At 46.5% G+C, this 18,476-nt stretch overlaps 1 protein-coding gene across 1 annotated transcript in view; it reads right to left on the reverse strand.

The window, feature by feature from the left end:
- Positions 1–18,476, reverse strand: part of LOC146854161 (estradiol 17 beta-dehydrogenase 5-like) — a 231,623-nt gene that overhangs the window by 61,518 nt on the left and 151,629 nt on the right. The gene's annotated exons all lie outside the window — the stretch shown is intronic.

Below are 18,476 nucleotides of genomic sequence, written 5' to 3' on the forward strand. Positions count from 1 at the left end.
ATTTGCAGTTGGCTTGCAAAACAAAGTGCACATTGCGAAACATATGGTTTGAATTTATATGCCAAAAATAGCAGTGCACCAAAACCAAACCTTAAAATGCACTCTTTTCTTGACCGAAAGCCAGTGGAAATGTCTGAGAATAGGGATAATGTGATTTCTGCACTAGAATCAGTCACTCGCTGAGTCACAGTGTTTGGTACCTATGGGAGGCTTCTAAAATGTTTGCTTGACAATCCAAGATAAATAGTGTTCACATAATGCGGTGGAGACTGGGGTAAGAGCATGCCTACAGGGTTATGATGTTCCTTGGTAATCTAAGCAAGATTTTTTCTTAGATGGTCATTAAGTTGATAGCCCATATTGGAGTTCAGAGTAGATTATTTGCCTGATGGATGTGGTGCGGTGAACAGTATTATTTGATAGGAAGGATCTGACCACTCAAGGTAAACTTCCTATGCTTTACCCTGAGTGAGCAGCTAACTAATTTTTACTTCCTTCATACACTGAGGTAGTGCAATCAACTATCTGTAAGAGGCTAGCTGCTCTTTCGTTCAACGCACTCACAACTTGCCATCATTTCTGGATCAGTTGCCCGCAGAGATGTTCATGAATGTTCAAAGAAGCACATGTCAGCAGACAGAAATCGTCTAACCCTATCCTCCCTACTTCACCTAAAACAAGCTTCATCACTGTAATAAACAGGTGCCATCGTTTTTGCCAGTTCCAAATCAAGCAATCAACTTCACTATGTATGCAAAGCAGAGTGAAGAAAAATAGAGCAGCATTCAATTCCTCTTCCTCTCATCCCAGACTTATTGAAGGTTATGAATTTATTTCGTTTAAATCTGGTTTGACTAATGTATGCTACAGCTAGAGTCATTTGCATTTATTCTAAGTTACTAGGAGTTCCCAATTTGGGCAGGAATAGGTGCTCCTTCCTGCCCTAACTGGGACAATCTGGCATGGAGATATAATTGTACAATGGGTATTTCCAGGAACATATTTAACAGGTCAAATCTAATGGAACATGCTACCAACACATTCAGGGTGGGATCTATGAAAATCGGTGTGGAAACACTATTTTCTGGGGTACTTCTGCATTCTATGGGTGAAATGTTGGAATAGTGAGGTAACCTCACTTCCTGGATTACCAATCCGTATAAAAGGTATTTTTCTTTTAAATTTTTTATTAGACTCAAGTAGCAAAAACAGTGTACCGTAACAGTACAGGCCTAAAACGGCATTTCACAAATGGCAAACAGTAGGTGACGTTCCTACATTAGGATTCGCATTTAAATAATCCATTAGAGTTATCCAGTAGTCTCTTGGCCTAGATCTGGTGGGGAGTTCCTCCTCATACGTCTTAAGAGTGTCTCTGAAATATGCCATATCATGAAGCCATTGTCTACTATTTGGATAGTGCTTACTTCCCCAATATATTGAAACCCTTCTCTTCGCCATTAACAATGCTATTGCACTAAATTTACATTTGAGAGATCGCAATCCTCTTGCTAGTCCTAGCAAGCATATTCGAGGTGTGCATTCTATTCTCGTTTTCGGCATATCACTTAACATCTTTGTTATATCTTCCCAATATGCTCTAATGTTAGGGCACGTCCACGCTAAATGTAAGAAGTCGGCATTATCTGTATTACATCCTTGACACCTTGCATCGGATCGGAGCCCGCATTTATGCAATTTTAATGGTGTGTGATAGGCTTGGTGTAGATATTTATAGTGTATAATGCGCAGGTTCCCATTTGGGGCAAGCATATCGTTAAGTGCGTGGTTGGTATTCCATTCTACATCTGAAAGCTGTAATTCTAGTATTTTGTTCCACTGGTCTAATGCTTTAGTCGTCGTGCTGTTTATATCTTCTTGCAGGAGAGCATATAGTTTTGTGACAAGATGTGTATTATGGGGAGTTGTAATAACCATTTGCAATGCTTGTAGCATAGGCGGTTCAGCAGGGAACATGGGGTATAGATTGTCTATCGCACTTCATAGTCGGTGGTATGCACATTTGAATAGGAGGGTTCGATTGCGGACACATTGAAGCTCCTCAGTATCTATAAAGTTACCTTCTTTATATAGATCTTCCATACGGTCTATACACACCCGTTGTAATAACTCCATTCCAACTTTTTACTGGGTCACTGACAGAGCTGGATGGTGTTGTAGTGGCAATGCTGGTGCATATGATGGAAGTTTATGTGCTAGTTTCCCCATTCGCTGCCATGCTAGGTTCGTAGTGCGTATTGTATTAGTTTCCTGTTTAGTCACATGTGCGCACTGGTGTGGTAGTATGTTGTGTAATGGGATTGGATATGCGTCGACATCCTCAACTGCCAGAAGTGGCATATACCGAGTAGGATGATACCAGTGATGCGCATATTGCGCTTGTGCACATAAATAGTATAGGAGAAAGTCTGGTACTTTAAATCCACCTCTTGAATAAGGTAGTGTGAGGGCTCGCATCTCAAGCCGGGCTTGCTTACTGGCCCAGATAAGTCTAGATACTGCGGATAATAATCTACTAAATACCGCTGCTGGTGGTACTATGGGGGTATTATTGAAGAGGTAGAGAACTTTGGGCAATATGACCATTTTAACTATTGCTGTTCTGTCTGCAAGTGACAATGGCAGTTGGATCCATCTGTCCACTTTTTCTTCCAATTTGGACATAGCTGTGCCATAGTTTGTCCATATGACTACTTCGAGGTCCCTATGGTACCAGATCCCTAAGTATTTAATCAGGTCATTCTGCCATTCTAACGGAAATTCTATTGCGCATGGTTTAGTTATTTCGGTTAAGGGAATAAGGGTTGACTTGCTCCAATTTATTTGAAGTCCCGAATGTCCGCCAAATTTAATATATTCTCTTAATAGGGGTGGTAAGTTAGTAACGGGGTCTCGAACGTAGAGTACCATGTCGTCAGCATATAATGATATACTCAAAGGACGTTGGAGAAATTGCAAGGCCGTATGTTTATGACATTGCCGAATTTTGCACGCCAGTGGTTCTAAGGCGATGGCAAACAAAAGGGGCGATAGGTTAACTTTCGAGATAGAGATATTATTCTCCAGACTGCTCGATCTGGTCCCCCACTAAAAATAAAGAACTATGAGGTAACATTTTTCCCCGACTTTACGGCCAAAGTCCAGGCCCAGCGCCGCAGTTTCCAGGCGGTAAAGAGGGAATTGCGGGACCGAGAAGTGAAATACGCAATGCTCTTCCCAGCAAAGCTAAGGGTGGAATCAGATGGGAAAACATGGTTTTTTGATTCGCCAGAGGCGGTATGGGACTGGATGGAAGGCTGGAGCAGAGTAGGTGGGCAAAGACGAGAGCGAGCGAGTAGACCTGGCTCGCAGAGAGGCGTGGTGGCGGAGGTCCGAAGCACAGGCTCGGCAGCGGAGGGCAGCCAGCTCACGGAACAGGGTTAAAGGACGCCTATCGCTACTGTGAAGAACTGACACCCTGTTGAAAGCGCAAGTACAGGGGGGAGACAAGATTTAATTTGACTATCGATGCCCGACATGGGAGTGGGGATAGAGACGCCCCGGACCAGATGCTTGGGTTAATCGAAGCTGATTGGAAGTAAAATGGACTATTTGATATGAGTGGATGGCTGAATGTATAACCTTTGTGATCTGTTTCAGCGGGGGGGTGGGCTGACCAACCTCGTGCATCTTGAGCATTTCTGGGGGTAGAGAGGCACTCTGCCGTGTTCAGGAGTGGGTAGTTTTAAATCCACGGGCAGGGAGGCAGGGAGGGGGGAGGGAACCAAACGGTTAAGAAGTTGGGGACGTTTAGATGTTAACGGTTTAATTGGTTTGCAATACAAGTCACAGATTAAATTGTGCAGGGTAGACACATGGTACACAGGATTCGGGTTGTTGGGTGGGCAGGTACAGATTTGGTATCCAAACATAATACTCTGCAGATATGGAATTGCTATGAGGGGTGCATATGGGGGGAGATAGGGATAGAGTGCTTTCGGTATTCACCTGGAATGTTAATGGTATTGGTGACAAAATTAAGAGAGGTATAGTGCAGCAATATTTAAAACGCCATTCAAAGGATGTGGTCCTGTTGCAATAAACGCATCTTGTGGGTCAGAAATCCAAAGCCCTTACCAGGTGGGGATACACCCTTCTAGCCCATGCAGACTACACTACGGGTTCGAGGGGAACGGCTGTACTGTTTAGGAAGAGTGTACCTCTCATTGTTCACAAGACATGGACAGACCCAGGGGGGCGATTTGCAGGGGTTGAGGCCCAATGGGATGGAAGGGACATCAATATACTTTCAGTGTATCTGCTGCCCGCTCTGGGTAAAAAGGCATTAGAGGACCTGGGAGGTAGGCTTGCGGGACTCCGAGAGGGCACACTGATTATGGGAGGAGACTACAACATGACAATTGACGATACTATAGATCGCCACCCACCCAGGGCTAGAGCCACCTCCGGTGCCCACATAGCTGACTTCACAACGGCAATGGGGTTGAGGGATGTGGATCGAGAGCTTCAACCCATTAGCAAACAATATACATATTTTTCTAATGTTCACCAGAGTCTCTCACGCATCGATTACTTTCTTACACATGTGTCCTCGGTTGGTGACTTCGCCCAGTATAAAGTCTTGCCCAGAGGCATATCAGACCATTCCCCGGTCTGGGTGGAGTATACACATTGGGAGAGACAGGCGCGCACCACTATTATTCTCAACCCATGGATCTTACATATACCAGATATTAGGGAAGAGTTAAGTACGCAATCGTCAAATTATTTCACCGAAAACGTAGGCTCGGTCGATTCGGCGCAAATAATCTGGGAAACTTACAAAGTGGTTTTGAAGGGGCAAGCGTTGTCATTAAAAACGGGATATTTAGCAAAAAAACGTGAGCTCCTGACCCAGGTTGAGTCGGACCTCGTTGACTTGGAACGAGAACATTCACAAAATCCCTCACTGGAGACGAGTCATAGGCTTTTAATGAAGCAAGATGAATATAGGATCAAAACTAGAGAACACATGATGGCCAAGAACCGTGCCACAAACCATAGACTCTATGAACTAGGTGATACAGCTGGGAAGACACTGGCGTGGCTGGAGAGGCGAGAACAGGGTTCTAGATGGGTACACGCGTTGACGACCTCAGGGGGTGAAACAGTCATGCATCCATATGACGTAGCTGAGGAATTCGCTGCACATTTGGAGAGGGTCTACTCCCCCTCGTCCCATTATACGGCCGAGGAGTCCCGTCAGCTCCTCCGGGACAGTACTATACCAAGCCTCTTGGAAGCAGAAAGGACGTCTCTGGAGGCAGACCTCTCGGTCGAAGAAATAACCAAGGCCATAGGGCAAATTAAATCCGGTAAGGCCATGGGGCCGAATGGCTTACCAGTGGAGTTCCTGAAAGCTACCGCCTCTCTGACGGTGCCACACTTAAAAGCTATGTATGAAGAAAGTCTGAAGGTCGGGAAACTACCACTAGACCAGAGGCTCGCCACCATTGTGGTTATTCACAAACAGGGAAAGCCGGCAGATAGATGCGGCTCCTATCGGCCGATTTCACTGATCAACGTGGAGGCAAAAGTGCTGGCCAAAGTTCTGGCGAATCGATTGGGGACGGTTATTGCATCACTGATTCACCCGGACCAATCAGGCTTTATGCCGGGAAGGAATACGGCCCTCAATATACGATGCCTCAATAATGTGATGGCCCGGAGGAACTATATTGAGGAGGATGCAGCGGTGTTATCCCTGGATGCCTCGATGGCATTCAACTCCATAGAATGGCCATATCTATTTGAAGTGCTGGAAAGGGTGAGACTGGGCCCGAAATTCATAGCGTGGGTAAAGCTTCTATACACGGAGGTGCTGGGACAAGTGAGGGTTAATGGCTATATATCTCGAACATTCCAGCTGAGCAGAGGTACTAGGCAGGGCTGCCCGCTTTCCCCACTGATATTTTCGCTTTTGCTGGAGCCCCTTGCGGCCTGGGTTCGAGGGGATGTGATGGTGAAGGGGTTGCGGTGGGCAGACGGGGTGGAAGATCGCATCTCCTTATACGCTGATGACATACTATTATACCTAGCCTCCCCGTATAAATCAATAAGAGTAGTCCTTGACATTTTCACAAATTTTGGTAGGTACTCTGGGTATGCGATCAATTGGCACAAGTCGGTATTGTTTATGCTGAGGGGACAGGTCCCCCGAATCCCGGCTGATTGCACGGTGGCGGTAGCAGAGGAGGGATTTCAATATCTCGGGGTTTTCATCACATCAGACCCACTCTGCTTCTACAGATCCAATCTGCCCCCCCCTTGGCTCGGCTACGAGTGGACCTAAAGCACTGGATATCTCTGCCTTTGACATTGGTAGGGCGTGCTGCACTCTTTAAAATGCTGGCTCTTCCTCGTTTTTTATACATACTCCAAAACTGTCCACATAAAGTCCCGGACACGTACTTTAGGGCGCTTGAAGGAGAAATCCGAACGTTGTTGTGGGATGGGAAGGCCCCCAGGATAGCATTGAAGAAACTGACTAAAGGTTGGTATGATGGGGGCATGGCTCTCCCCGACCTGCAACTATACTATTGGGCAGCGCAGCTGATAACCGTTAACCTCTGGCTGTATTGCCCACCAGACGACCCGGCATATGCTCTCGATCGCTACCAAACTGATTGTTCTGGATATCTGGGGGCCATATACGCCAGTGATAGGAAGACTAGAGGAAATTTTTTTGGACCAACCCAGCATACACTGGAGATATGGTGTGTAGCTAATGCTAGACTGGGATGGGCGGGAGTTCTTTCACAGGTGACGCCGTTATGGTACACCCAGAAGTTGGGCATGCTATGCTATCAGCCCGGCTTCGACAAATAGGACCTCATTGGTATCTCCGCGGTGAAAGATTTGGTGAAGAAGGGAGCCATGCTTACGTTTGGGGACCTTCAGAAGCAATATCACCTGGCCCAGGGGGAACAATATAGGTATTTACAAATCAGCCATGCGATACGGGCGGCCTTTCCGTCCCTCAAAGATATACCATACTCGTCCCCACTGGAGGACCTGATGAATACAGGCCCCAGCTAGGCCCGCAGGACACAAGGGTTCGCTCTCCTGTAATGGAATCTATAAGGAAGTTGGCACGGAAACTGCAAAGTACAAAGACAGCATTTATTAACCCTTAAGGGTGGTCCTACAATCCACACAACACTCTTCAGTATTGCATAGAGTAGCACAAAGAACTTACGTACATGGTCCCCTTTTATACACAATAGAGGGGCTCATAAGTAGGTGGATACAACATGAGGCCGAAGAACATTACCATTTATGGTCATTTTCGATACTGAATCAATATGTGGGCGGAGCTAACGCACTCCTTGAGCCCGCGAAAACATGGTCAAGCAAGGCTAACTGATAACAGATGTGGTCAAGTCTGGGCATGCGCCAGATGGACAAAGGAGCTATTTATAGACTGTTACTAGGCAGATTACAAGAGCAACTAACACAGAGGTTGGACTCTTCTCGTGGGGAACACGTGGAAGCATGACAATACAAAATGGAGTCCGAACTTCGGTCAACATAACAGAGAAAACATGATCTAGAGGAGAGAATTAATGTCTTCTAGTAAATGCTTAATCACATCGTTGTTTCAATTTACAACAGACGACCCTTTCAGCATTTACTGAAGACATCCGGTTTATTAGGATAATCATCATATATGTCAATTGTCATCATTTCTTCAACTTCTTTAGCTAAACGTTTCTGGTGAGCAACATCGGCAATAGCTTTCTTATCAGGGATACAGAATGATACACATAATGAGCAGAGCAAGGGACCACATTGAACACAGATACAGCACGAAAACAGAACCGCTACAATAATGCAGAGACCAGTTAGGACCTTCCATCCCCAGGCAGTAAATAGCGCCCAAAACCATCCAGAAAAGGACCAAGTGCCGTTTTCTGTATGGATCTCAGCTGCAATTTTATGCAGTTTATTGATGGCATTATAAACTGAGGGCGTATGATCAGGGATAAACACACAACAGCTACTTCCAATAATTTTACATGCTCCTCCTCTGTCAGCTAGCATAACGTCTAATACCATACGATTCTGCAATGCAACAATTCTAGTAATTTGCAATTCCTCCGTAAGATTCCCAAGAGCAGCAGCAGTCTGATTTGTCACAGCTTCTACCACTCTTGTTAATCTTCGGATCTTCCTACTGTTCAGGGCAGCTCCAACAAAGAAAAACAGCCCTAAGTTAAAATCAATATACTGCTGCAGACTGGTATCAGTCTGATCTACATCGTCAATTGATAAAGTACGTTTATACCTATTTACAGTCACATTATTCAATAATTTCAGATCCTTATGATAAGATGCGGGAGCTAGGAATACAGGAGGTAATAGAAATGATACATAGCATACCCCAGACCACCCAGCCGGCCGACGGTAATAACCTTTATTTCCACACACAAAGTACGTATTATGGGAGGCTAAAAAGGTACTATTGTTCAACCCATCAATGTTCAGAACAGTAATACAATCACTAACACCAACAGGGATAAAACCCACACTCTGGACACACAGGTCCGCTTGAACTTGTGCTACTTGAATCACAAATTTGTCCTTTCCCACAGTGTCTCTTGTGTTCGTGAAGATGTAGGGAATGGATTCATTGTCTGGTCGGTACTCTTCCCACTCCCAAATTGTCCCATTCGCTTGTGGATACCCATTTTTGTCTTGATGGCATTCTTTATTGAGTCTGAAGAGCAATCGTCCCACTGTCGGTTTCCGAGTGGCAAAAAGCAAAGTATACCATGCTCTACAAGAGCCATTATGAGAGAAAGGAAGTGGTATAAATGGCGTTCCTCCTTTCTTCTGATGAGCTGGCATCATCCCACATATCCAACAGTTCGTAGCATTCGTAGCAACGTGGGTATGATGCAGCATCTGGATGAAAGTGTTGTTCAAGTAAGACTGTCGATGCTTCAACTCTTGATACGGTAATGTATAAAAGTAGTGCTCCTCAGGCACCGGAGTTGTCAACACAAGAATCTTCCGAGCGGGAGTTACATCCTCCACGAACCATGTGGTTATCCCAACAATGGCTACTGTCAACATGAACCCTAATGCACAAAGGATTTTCTTTTTCTCCATGTCAAAGTAAAAATAAAACCCAATATCTTCCTGAAACTAAAGTCTGTCAGAACTCTCCCCCTTGGGCAGCGGTTGATTTCTTCACCAGCGGGCCAAGACGGGTGTCGCTACACTAATGCAGGGCTGATCCCCCCCCCTTGCCTCATCGGCTCTCCGTTTCACTAACCCAAGGGCCGTTCTGACAGTATGTCCCGGTACTGGAACACTCACTTCCTTGGTCGAAGATGATATCGCCTTCCTCCAGGAGTCGCGTGGTCCGGAAAGAGCTCCTCAGTGGCGTTTGGCTCCGCAGCACGGCCTGTTTCTGCAGCCAAGATTTCTCGTTGATCGGTCAGCACGGCAGGTTCCACCAATCCGGGCGGCACCTTCCTACAGTGCAGGGAATGGATCCAATTCTTTCTGTTGGAGACTCGCACAGCCGTCCTCGTTGCGAGGAGGACCTGCTCAGGACCCACCCATCTCCGTTCCAAGCTGTTTGTTCTGTCAAATATTTTCACCATCACGTGGTCACCAGGTCGGAGACCATGTCCTTCACCGGTAGACCGATCAGGGAGCGCCTCTCGGACCTGTTGATGAATAGAAACCAAGTTATCCGTTAACTGTGCCAGATAATCGTTCATCATTACGCAAGGTACATCATACACAGCCTTAGGTTTTGGTGGACCCCAAATATTCATTGGGCGTCCGAAGACAATCTCGTACGGTGTAAGGCCAGTTCGAGAGTGCGGTACCGATCTAATTGACAATAACGCCAGCGGCAAAGCGTCTGGCCAAGTTAAGGACGTCGAAGCTTGAATTTTAGCAATCTTGAGCTTCAGTGTACCATTATACTTCTCGACTAGTCCTGCAGACTGAGGGTGGAATACCGCGTGAAACTTCTGGGTGATGCCCAGGCCCTTCAAGACGTACTTTATAACATCTGCTACAAAGTGAGGCCCATTATCACTCCACAGAAGTCTACAGACGCCATATCGAGGGAAGAACTCTTTCAGCAGCAACTTCGCAGTAGTCATTGCAGTATTGTCTTTCGTAGGGTACGCTTCAACCCATTTGCTGAAAGCGCAGACCACTACTAGAACATACTTCAGATTGTTACAGCGCTCAAGCTGGATGTAATCCATCTGCAAAACCTCGAAGGGTGCAGTGGGTGTCACAAATCCTCCTGCTGGAGTTCGAGTACCCTTTCCTGGGTTATACCTCAGGCAGATCATACAAGTCTGCACCACCCTCTTTGCCGTGCTAGCAATCTCTGGATGCTCCCAGACTTGGGTAAGCAATTTTACAATTGCGGAAGCTCCAACATGTGCTAGCCCATGTGCCATCTGAACCATAGGTTGTACAAAAGCTGTGGGTAATTTCCATCTATCCATCTGCTTATTTCTCCAGCAGCCCTCGTCATCCAGTTCTCCCTCGCTAGCCCATTGTTCCCGCTCTTTGTCAGAAGCGGTCCTTTGCATTTCCCGCACTTCCTCCTTCGCATCATGCCATCTTTCCACCTGTGACTTTACTACATACATGGCAGTAGTACCGGGCTGCATCGCAGTCTCCCGTGCTACTCGATCCGCTAACGCATTCCCTTCTCCAACTTTATCAACTACTTTCCTATGGGCGCTACACTTAACGATGGCAATTTTCTTTGGGTATGTCAATGCGGTTAAAAGATTGTGAACTAACTCTCCATGCATTATCTGTACTCCATGTGACGTCAAAAACCCTCTCTCCTTCCAGAGTAGGCCGAAGTCATGCGCTACTCCGAAGGCATAGCGGCTATCTGTATAAACATTCACACATAGTCCTGTACTGAGCTCACATGCTCGTGTTAATGCTATCAGTTCCGCTGCTTGAGCTGATTTCTGTGGTATGCGTGCTGTCTCCACTATCGTTTGCAATGTGGTAATCGCATACGCTGCTGAAGTCGTACCATCTGGTAGCTTCAGGCAGGATCCATCCACCCACAGTTCTCCATCTACATCTGAAAAGGGCGTATCCTGGAGATCAATACGACCCTTTGTTTGTTCCTCAGTCACGAGAATACAATCATGCGCTTTCCGCGCCTCAGGCTGGGTTTCGGGGTATGGCAACAATGTTGCCGGATTTAACGTTACGCACCTTTTTAACGTAATATGAGGAGCCAAAAGCGTCAACTCATATCCCGCTAAACGGGCGCTGGTCAAATGCTGCGTCTTCGTTTGATTGAGCAGGGCATCGACAGCATGGGGGACTAATACCAACAACTTATGAGATAACACAATTCCCTCACTTTGGCGTATTGACACAGCTGTCGCCGCAACCGAGCGAAAACACCCTGGTAATGCTCGGGCGACAGGATCAAGTACAGCCGAAAAATATGCACAAGGGCGCTGCTTATCGCCGTGCATCTGCACTAAAACTGACAATGCACATCCATCTTTCTCATGCACATACAACGAAAAGGGTTTTGCATAATCAGGGGTCCCTAACACTGGTGCTGAACAAAGGGCCTGTCGTAGTTGCTGAAAAGCAGTATCACACTCATCTGACCAAGGGATTGGGATAGGCGTGTCCTTTGTCAAGAGGGCTAACAATGGCTTAGCTATGTGCGAAAACCCCAATATCCACTGTCTACAAAAAGAAACAAGGCCCAGAAATGCACGCACATCCTTCTGTGTGGACGGTCTCGGTGTGTCCAAAATTACTTGGATACGATCCGGTGTGAGTGCACGTCCCTCCTTAGACAAAAGGTGACCCAAATAAGTCACCTTTGGTCTACAGAATTGCAATTTCTTCCTAGATACCTTATGATTGTGGGATGCTAAAAAGGAAAGTAAGGATAACGTACTTTTTTCACACAACTCCAGGGTGTCAGCCGCCAGCAAGATGTCATCGACATATTGAATGAGGGCGACCCCCTCGAGCAAAACAAAGGAATCCAATTGTCTTTTCAAAGCCTGACTGTAAATGCTAGGGCTTTCTGTGTAGCCCTGGGGAATCCTACAAAAACGATAAGATCTATTATTTAATGTAAACCCAAAAAGATATCGGCTATCAGGGTGAATGGGAATGGAAAAGAAGGCATTCTTCAAATCGATCACAGAGAACATAGTCGCCGTAGGTGGTACCAAAGTAAGCAACGTCGTGATATCGGAAACCACTGGGTACTGAGGTATCACGATCTTGTTCACTTCTCTCAAATCAATTATAAACCGATAAACTCGGGCATCCGTATCCTTTTTTAGTATGGGAAGAATCGGACTGTTACAAATGTTGTAGGGGACTTCCTCCACTACCCCTACCGCCATTAAATCCTGCACTATCTGTATGAGAGCCTCCTCACCCTCCTGGTAAATACGGTACTGTGGGAGGCGTGGTAACACCGCCCCCTCCTGGACGCTAATGTGGACCGGTGGAATCACCATTTGTCCCACATCAGTATCCGAAGTTGCCCACAAAGCACGAGGGAGGGTAGCTAACAGCGCGTCCACCGAAATCGCACACATCCGTTCAGACCGAGGGTAATTATCGTTCAATATTACCCGCACACCAGCAGGGGAGCAGCGGATCGTAGCCCTAAAATGCTTTAACATATCAAGACCCATAATGTTGTCCGGTGTGTACGGGGCAAGCAGAAACGGACAGGGTGCAGAAAAAGAATCAACCTTAAACATGAGGGGCTGCGAAAGAGGGCTTCGGGAGAGTGTACCGTCAAACCCTACCGATGTGACCATTAAGCCGGATGGGGGAGCCCCCGGAACCAATTGCTTAGACAGTGCACTACGTGTCGCTCCTGTATCCACTAGGAACTGATCAGTAGAGCCCAAAACCTCGGCCGATACATAAGGGCCCTTCTGATCGACCGGCACCTCAACTGATTCTAACCCCCATCCAACGCATCCCTATGCATGCTGAGAGTCATGGTACCCCGACCGGTCAATCCCCGACACTTGATACTGATGCTGGCGATCGAAAACATTTGATCTGTCTCGGTGCTGCCCAGCAGAGTCAAAACGAGCCTGTTCGTTAGAATTCCCTCGAAAGTTCGAGAAACCCCCTCTACCTCGCGGGCCACCGTGGGTATGCCCCTGACGCGATGCATGCAACACCGGGCAGTCCCTAGCCCAATGACCCGATTGCTTACAATACGCACATTGGTTCCTATTCAAATCAGAACGGCCCGAGGGAGGACCATAAGATCCTCCCCTACCTCTATTACTACCCCGTCGGGGCGGGCCATAGACTTGTGCCAACATCACCTTTGTTTTCAAATCTTTCGATTTCTTTTCCTCCTGGCCCTTTGCTTCTTGCTCCTGACGCTCATAATACTGGGCGATAGTCAGGAGGGCCGTCGGTGTAGCGGAAGACCAAGAACTTTCACTCGCTTTTAAACGGGCCGCAACTGCCGGCAGCAGATTAGCCACATATTTATCCGCAAAAAGGTGGCGGCCCGTATCGTCAGTAAGCGACTGGCCACTAAAATCATGAAACGTCTCCTCAAAGCGCGTAAAGAAGTCCGCAACTGACTCGTCAACTTTCTGTTTACATGCGGCTAACATATTCCAGTCAATCTTTTTAGGGGGGATAATTGTCTTCAACTTAGCCACAATAGCAGCAGGGAGATCTAAAATACTCTGGGGCGGTTTCTGCGCGGGCTTCCGCTCCCTATCCTCATCCTCAAGGTCAGACCACCGGGCCTTAAAGGCAACTATATCATCTACCTTTCGGACAGATCGCCACATATCCGGTGGTAGAATAAGGCCAAAGAACAGGTCTATATCTGCTAAAGTCATAACGCAAGAATTCAAGGCCCCCTCGACTTCTTCGTAGAAGGCCGCTGGATTCTTGCGGGGGTCAGGCAGCGCATTCTTTAATGCCATAACATCAGCTCTATGCCACGGAGTATAAACCCAATTATACACAAAATATCCCTTAGCATCGGCGGAGGTAATGTCCGAGCTAGTCCCCGCTCCTTTAGGAGGAACATACAAAGGCGCCGCCTCGCGCATTGGCTTAGCATGCACTAGATCGCTCTTATCTGATTGAGAGGTGGATGAGTCGCCTTCTGCGGTACACGAATCCGACTGCGTCTCCTCCCCTGTTCGTTGGCGCGCTTTTTCTTTATGGGCCAGCACCGCGTCCCGCAGGGCGAATAGCCGCCGAGCCGTATCAGGAGCCTTAGAGGGAGAAAAAACACCATCATGCAATGCTTTAGCATCCGATGTCACTTCTTCAGGCTCAAAGACACTAGAATATTTCCGAAAAGCAGCAATCACTTCCTCAGCGAAATGACTCAAAAAATACAATCTCTCTCTATACTGCCACGACCCCCACGTATGGAACAATTCATCCACGGACACCTTGCCCTTAAGTGCACGGAAGGAAATTTGCCGAAGCTCAGCCATATGCTCAGCCGATAACATGGACCGCGTATCTACCTTACCCGGACCCGGGACAGAATCTTGTGGCCTCGGAGCAGATGCGCCAACATAAGGGGGCGGAGAGCGATCTAGTAAATAAAAATCATCATCAAGATTATTAAGGACAGGATAAAGTGGCTGCCGAACAGCATATTGACCCGAGACTTGCAGCCTACGCTCTTTCTCTTGTCTCTCCGTTTGTTCTTTGTCCTCCCGACGCCTCGCTTCCTGTGCTCGCACATGATCATTCTTCCGTTGTTCTTTATCGAACAGCGCTTTCTCACGCTTCTCTCGCTCACGCACCTCCTTCACCCACAACCGCACACACTCAAACATATCCTGACGAGCACGCCGCTTACACATACACTGTTCCACATACTCAATCTTACGTATATCAAACGATCCATACAAAGGCCATCGTAACTCAGGATCTTTCTTAGTATATTTCCTCCATACTGTGCTGTACATTATGGAAGAAAGACCATGCTTCACATACATATCCCTATTAGGAGTCCCCTCTGGGGGAGCTGGAGCAGATTCCTCGAGGTTCAACCGGTTTCCAAAACAGCAACACCACTTACGGAGTGCGCTAAAAGCAGGCATGCTCAGGAATAATGCAAAATATGCAATATTATAAAGAAAATGGCACTTAATCGTTGCGCCGTTCAAAGTTACACAGCTCCGGAGAAATCTCTCCACATTACCTGCCTATATGTGTTGCAACGCATATATTTTCACAAAGACAAATACAAAATATGACTAGTCATCACAAATCAAACTCAAATAGCCGGACCAGGCTTCAAAAACTCGGAGCAAGTACCGTACACCGGTTCTTACCAATCAAGAGTCCAGATTCCAACTGCCAAGCTCCACAATCGCCCAAACGGCTTTCACGGCAGGACCGACAGAAGAGGTCTCAGTCGAGGACCGGCGCCACCCAGACGGTCAGCTCGGAAGGGAAGGAAGAAAAACCTCGGGATGCCAGGGCTAAGACGCCGCTGGCAGTGATCACGTCCCCGGCCAAATTCCTCACCTTCGTCGCGACCAGTCCTTTGAGCATCCGAGTCGCCGATGAGCCCCACGTGACGGGCGCCAATTGATGAATACAGGCCCCAGCTAGGCCCGCAGGACACAAGGGTTCGCTCTCCTGTAATGGAATCTATAAGGAAGTTGGCACGGAAACTGCAAAGTACAAAGACAGCATTTATTAACCCTTAAGGGTGGTCCTACAATCCACACAACACTCTTCAGTATTGCATAGAGTAGCACAAAGAACTTACGTACATGGTCCCCTTTTATACACAATAGAGGGGCTCATAAGTAGGTGGATACAACATGAGGCCGAAGAACATTACCATTTATGGTCATTTTCGATACTGAATCAATATGTGGGCGGAGCTAACGCACTCCTTGAGCCCGCGAAAACATGGTCAAGCAAGGCTAACTGATAACAGATGTGGTCAAGTCTGGGCATGCGCCAGATGGACAAAGGAGCTATTTATAGACTGTTACTAGGCAGATTACAAGAGCAACTAACACAGAGGTTGGACTCTTCTCGTGGGGAACACGTGGAAGCATGACAATACAAAATGGAGTCCGAACTTCGGTCAACATAACAGAGAAAACATGATCTAGAGGAGAGAATTAATGTCTTCTAGTAAATGCTTAATCACATCGTTGTTTCAATTTACAACAGACCGACTGTTGGACGGGCCCCTCGTTTCAAAGGCAATATCCCTGACCTACAGGAAGCTAAGTAATAATCTACCAAACACCTTTCCAAAACTCAGAGAGCGATGGCAGGACGACCTAGGCCCGATAGATGAGGAAGATTGGCAGTCGGCTCTCATGTCCCCCCGAGAGGCGGCCATTACCCTCAGATTTCGGATGATCCAGCTCAGGATACTCCACCGATCATATATCACAGGGGTAGTCCTGGCGAAAATAGGAGCTAGACCAGATGATCTCTGTGTGCGGGGATGCGGACAACAGGCCACATTCTATTATATGATATGGAGTTGCCCAAAGATACATACCTTATGGGAGGAAGCGTCAACCCATATGCAGGCAGCTTTAAGGAAAGAAATAGTATTGAAGCCACAATTGGGTATATTAAACATATGGGAGGCGACTGACCTCACGGAAGTGGAAAAGCAATTCACAACACTGGGGTACACATTGATTAAACGAGAACTGGCAAGGAGCTGGGGGGGCGCGGACCCACCACTTGTTGCCATATGGGCTAAGGAAATGGACAGATGTATGCTTGCAGAAACTGAGGTTTTTAAGATGAGGGGATGCCCCAAAAAATGGGATAAGAAGTGGTCACGATGGAACAAGTACAGGGGAGAGCCCTGTGTGTCGCCTACAGTTGAACTGGAACTGAATAGACATACTGCATAAGAAAGTCCTACTGAATGGTACTGTACATCTATGACTGCCCAACTGAATTGCTGTATATCCTGCACAGGTTGTCCATGTTTGTACTTGTGGCTGTAATGAAAAACCAATAAACAAAGTTTAAAAAAAAAACAAAAGGGGCGATAGGTGACATCCCTGTCTTGTTCCCTGTGTTATTGATATCGATTCTGAGACATATTGGTTCACCTTTATTCTGGCAACTGGCTTCGTATATAAAATTTTTATCCATGTAAGAAAGATTGAAGGTAAACCCATTTTTTGGAGCACTGTGAACAATATCGACGGAGTCGAATGCTTTGGCTGCGTCTAGTAAAACCGCAGCTTCCTGCAGTTCTGATGCGATAGTGCAAATAGGGTACGACTATTATGTGCTGTAGAGCGGTGAGGTATAAACCCTGATTGGTCCGGTAGTATAATATTAGACATCAAGGGTTGCAGACGCATGGCTATTAATTTAGCAAGTATTTTTGTGTCTGTGTTTATTAGTGAAAGGGGTCTGTATGATTCGCAGAGTTCCGGGTCTTTCTCAGGTTTCAATAGCGCTATTATCATCACTGCTCTCAATGTAGGTGGTAGCATTTGTTTCTCGTGTGCATCACCATACATTTCCACCAAATGAGGGGCCAACAGGTCAACATATTCCTTATAAAATTCTCCCGTATAGCCATCTGGGCCAGGGGCTTTCTCATTGGGCAGTGTTTTAATGACTTCTGTTATTCTTCAACTGTTATCACCTTTGATAAATATTCCCTTTGGTTATCCGATAACCATGCTATTGCAATATCTTCCAGGTATTTTAGAATTTCTTGTGTGTCTGTTGTGTTTCGTGTATTATATAATCCCCATATGTGTCCATGAAGGCTTTCAATATCCCATCTGTGTTATAGTGCAAAGTGTCGGGCCGATCTCTAATTTTAATTACTGTATGTGTTACGCGGTCTGTACATTATTTGTTTGCTAATGTACGTCCCGGTCTGCCCCCTTCACCATATGTTCTAGCAATGCTCCTTTTTGAAATATATTTAAGTTCATTGTCAGCAAGATTCTGGTATTCTGACATTATATTTCTAATGTCCCCTAGTATGGCTGTATTTTGAGTCCATTCATACTCCTGTTCTAGGGCTCTCAGTCTGGCTTCACGTTGGGTGAGTTGTTGTCTAATATCTTTCAGTATGCCTGTGTTTGTGCACACTCCATGTATGGTGGCTTTGAAGGCCTCCCATAAAAGGATAGGATCGTCTACTTTGGGTTTGTTTAGTGAGAAGTATTCCCCGATTGCTTGCCGTATGGAGGTATTGTATAGGGGATCTAGCAATGCCTTTGCATTAAATCGCCATACATATGGTGGTGGTATATATCCGGGAGGTTCAATGACCAACAGAACCTGTTTGTGGTCTGATAATGTTCTAGGCAAGTGTTGTGCATCCTTTGTCCACATGGTCACCTTCTCAGTCGCAAGCCAGTAGTCCATTCATGACCAACTATTATGTA

The sequence above is a fragment of the Triturus cristatus genome, chromosome 4_1 (assembly GCF_964204655.1).
Source record: "Triturus cristatus chromosome 4_1, aTriCri1.1, whole genome shotgun sequence".
Classification (NCBI taxonomy): Eukaryota; Metazoa; Chordata; class Amphibia; order Caudata; family Salamandridae; genus Triturus; species Triturus cristatus.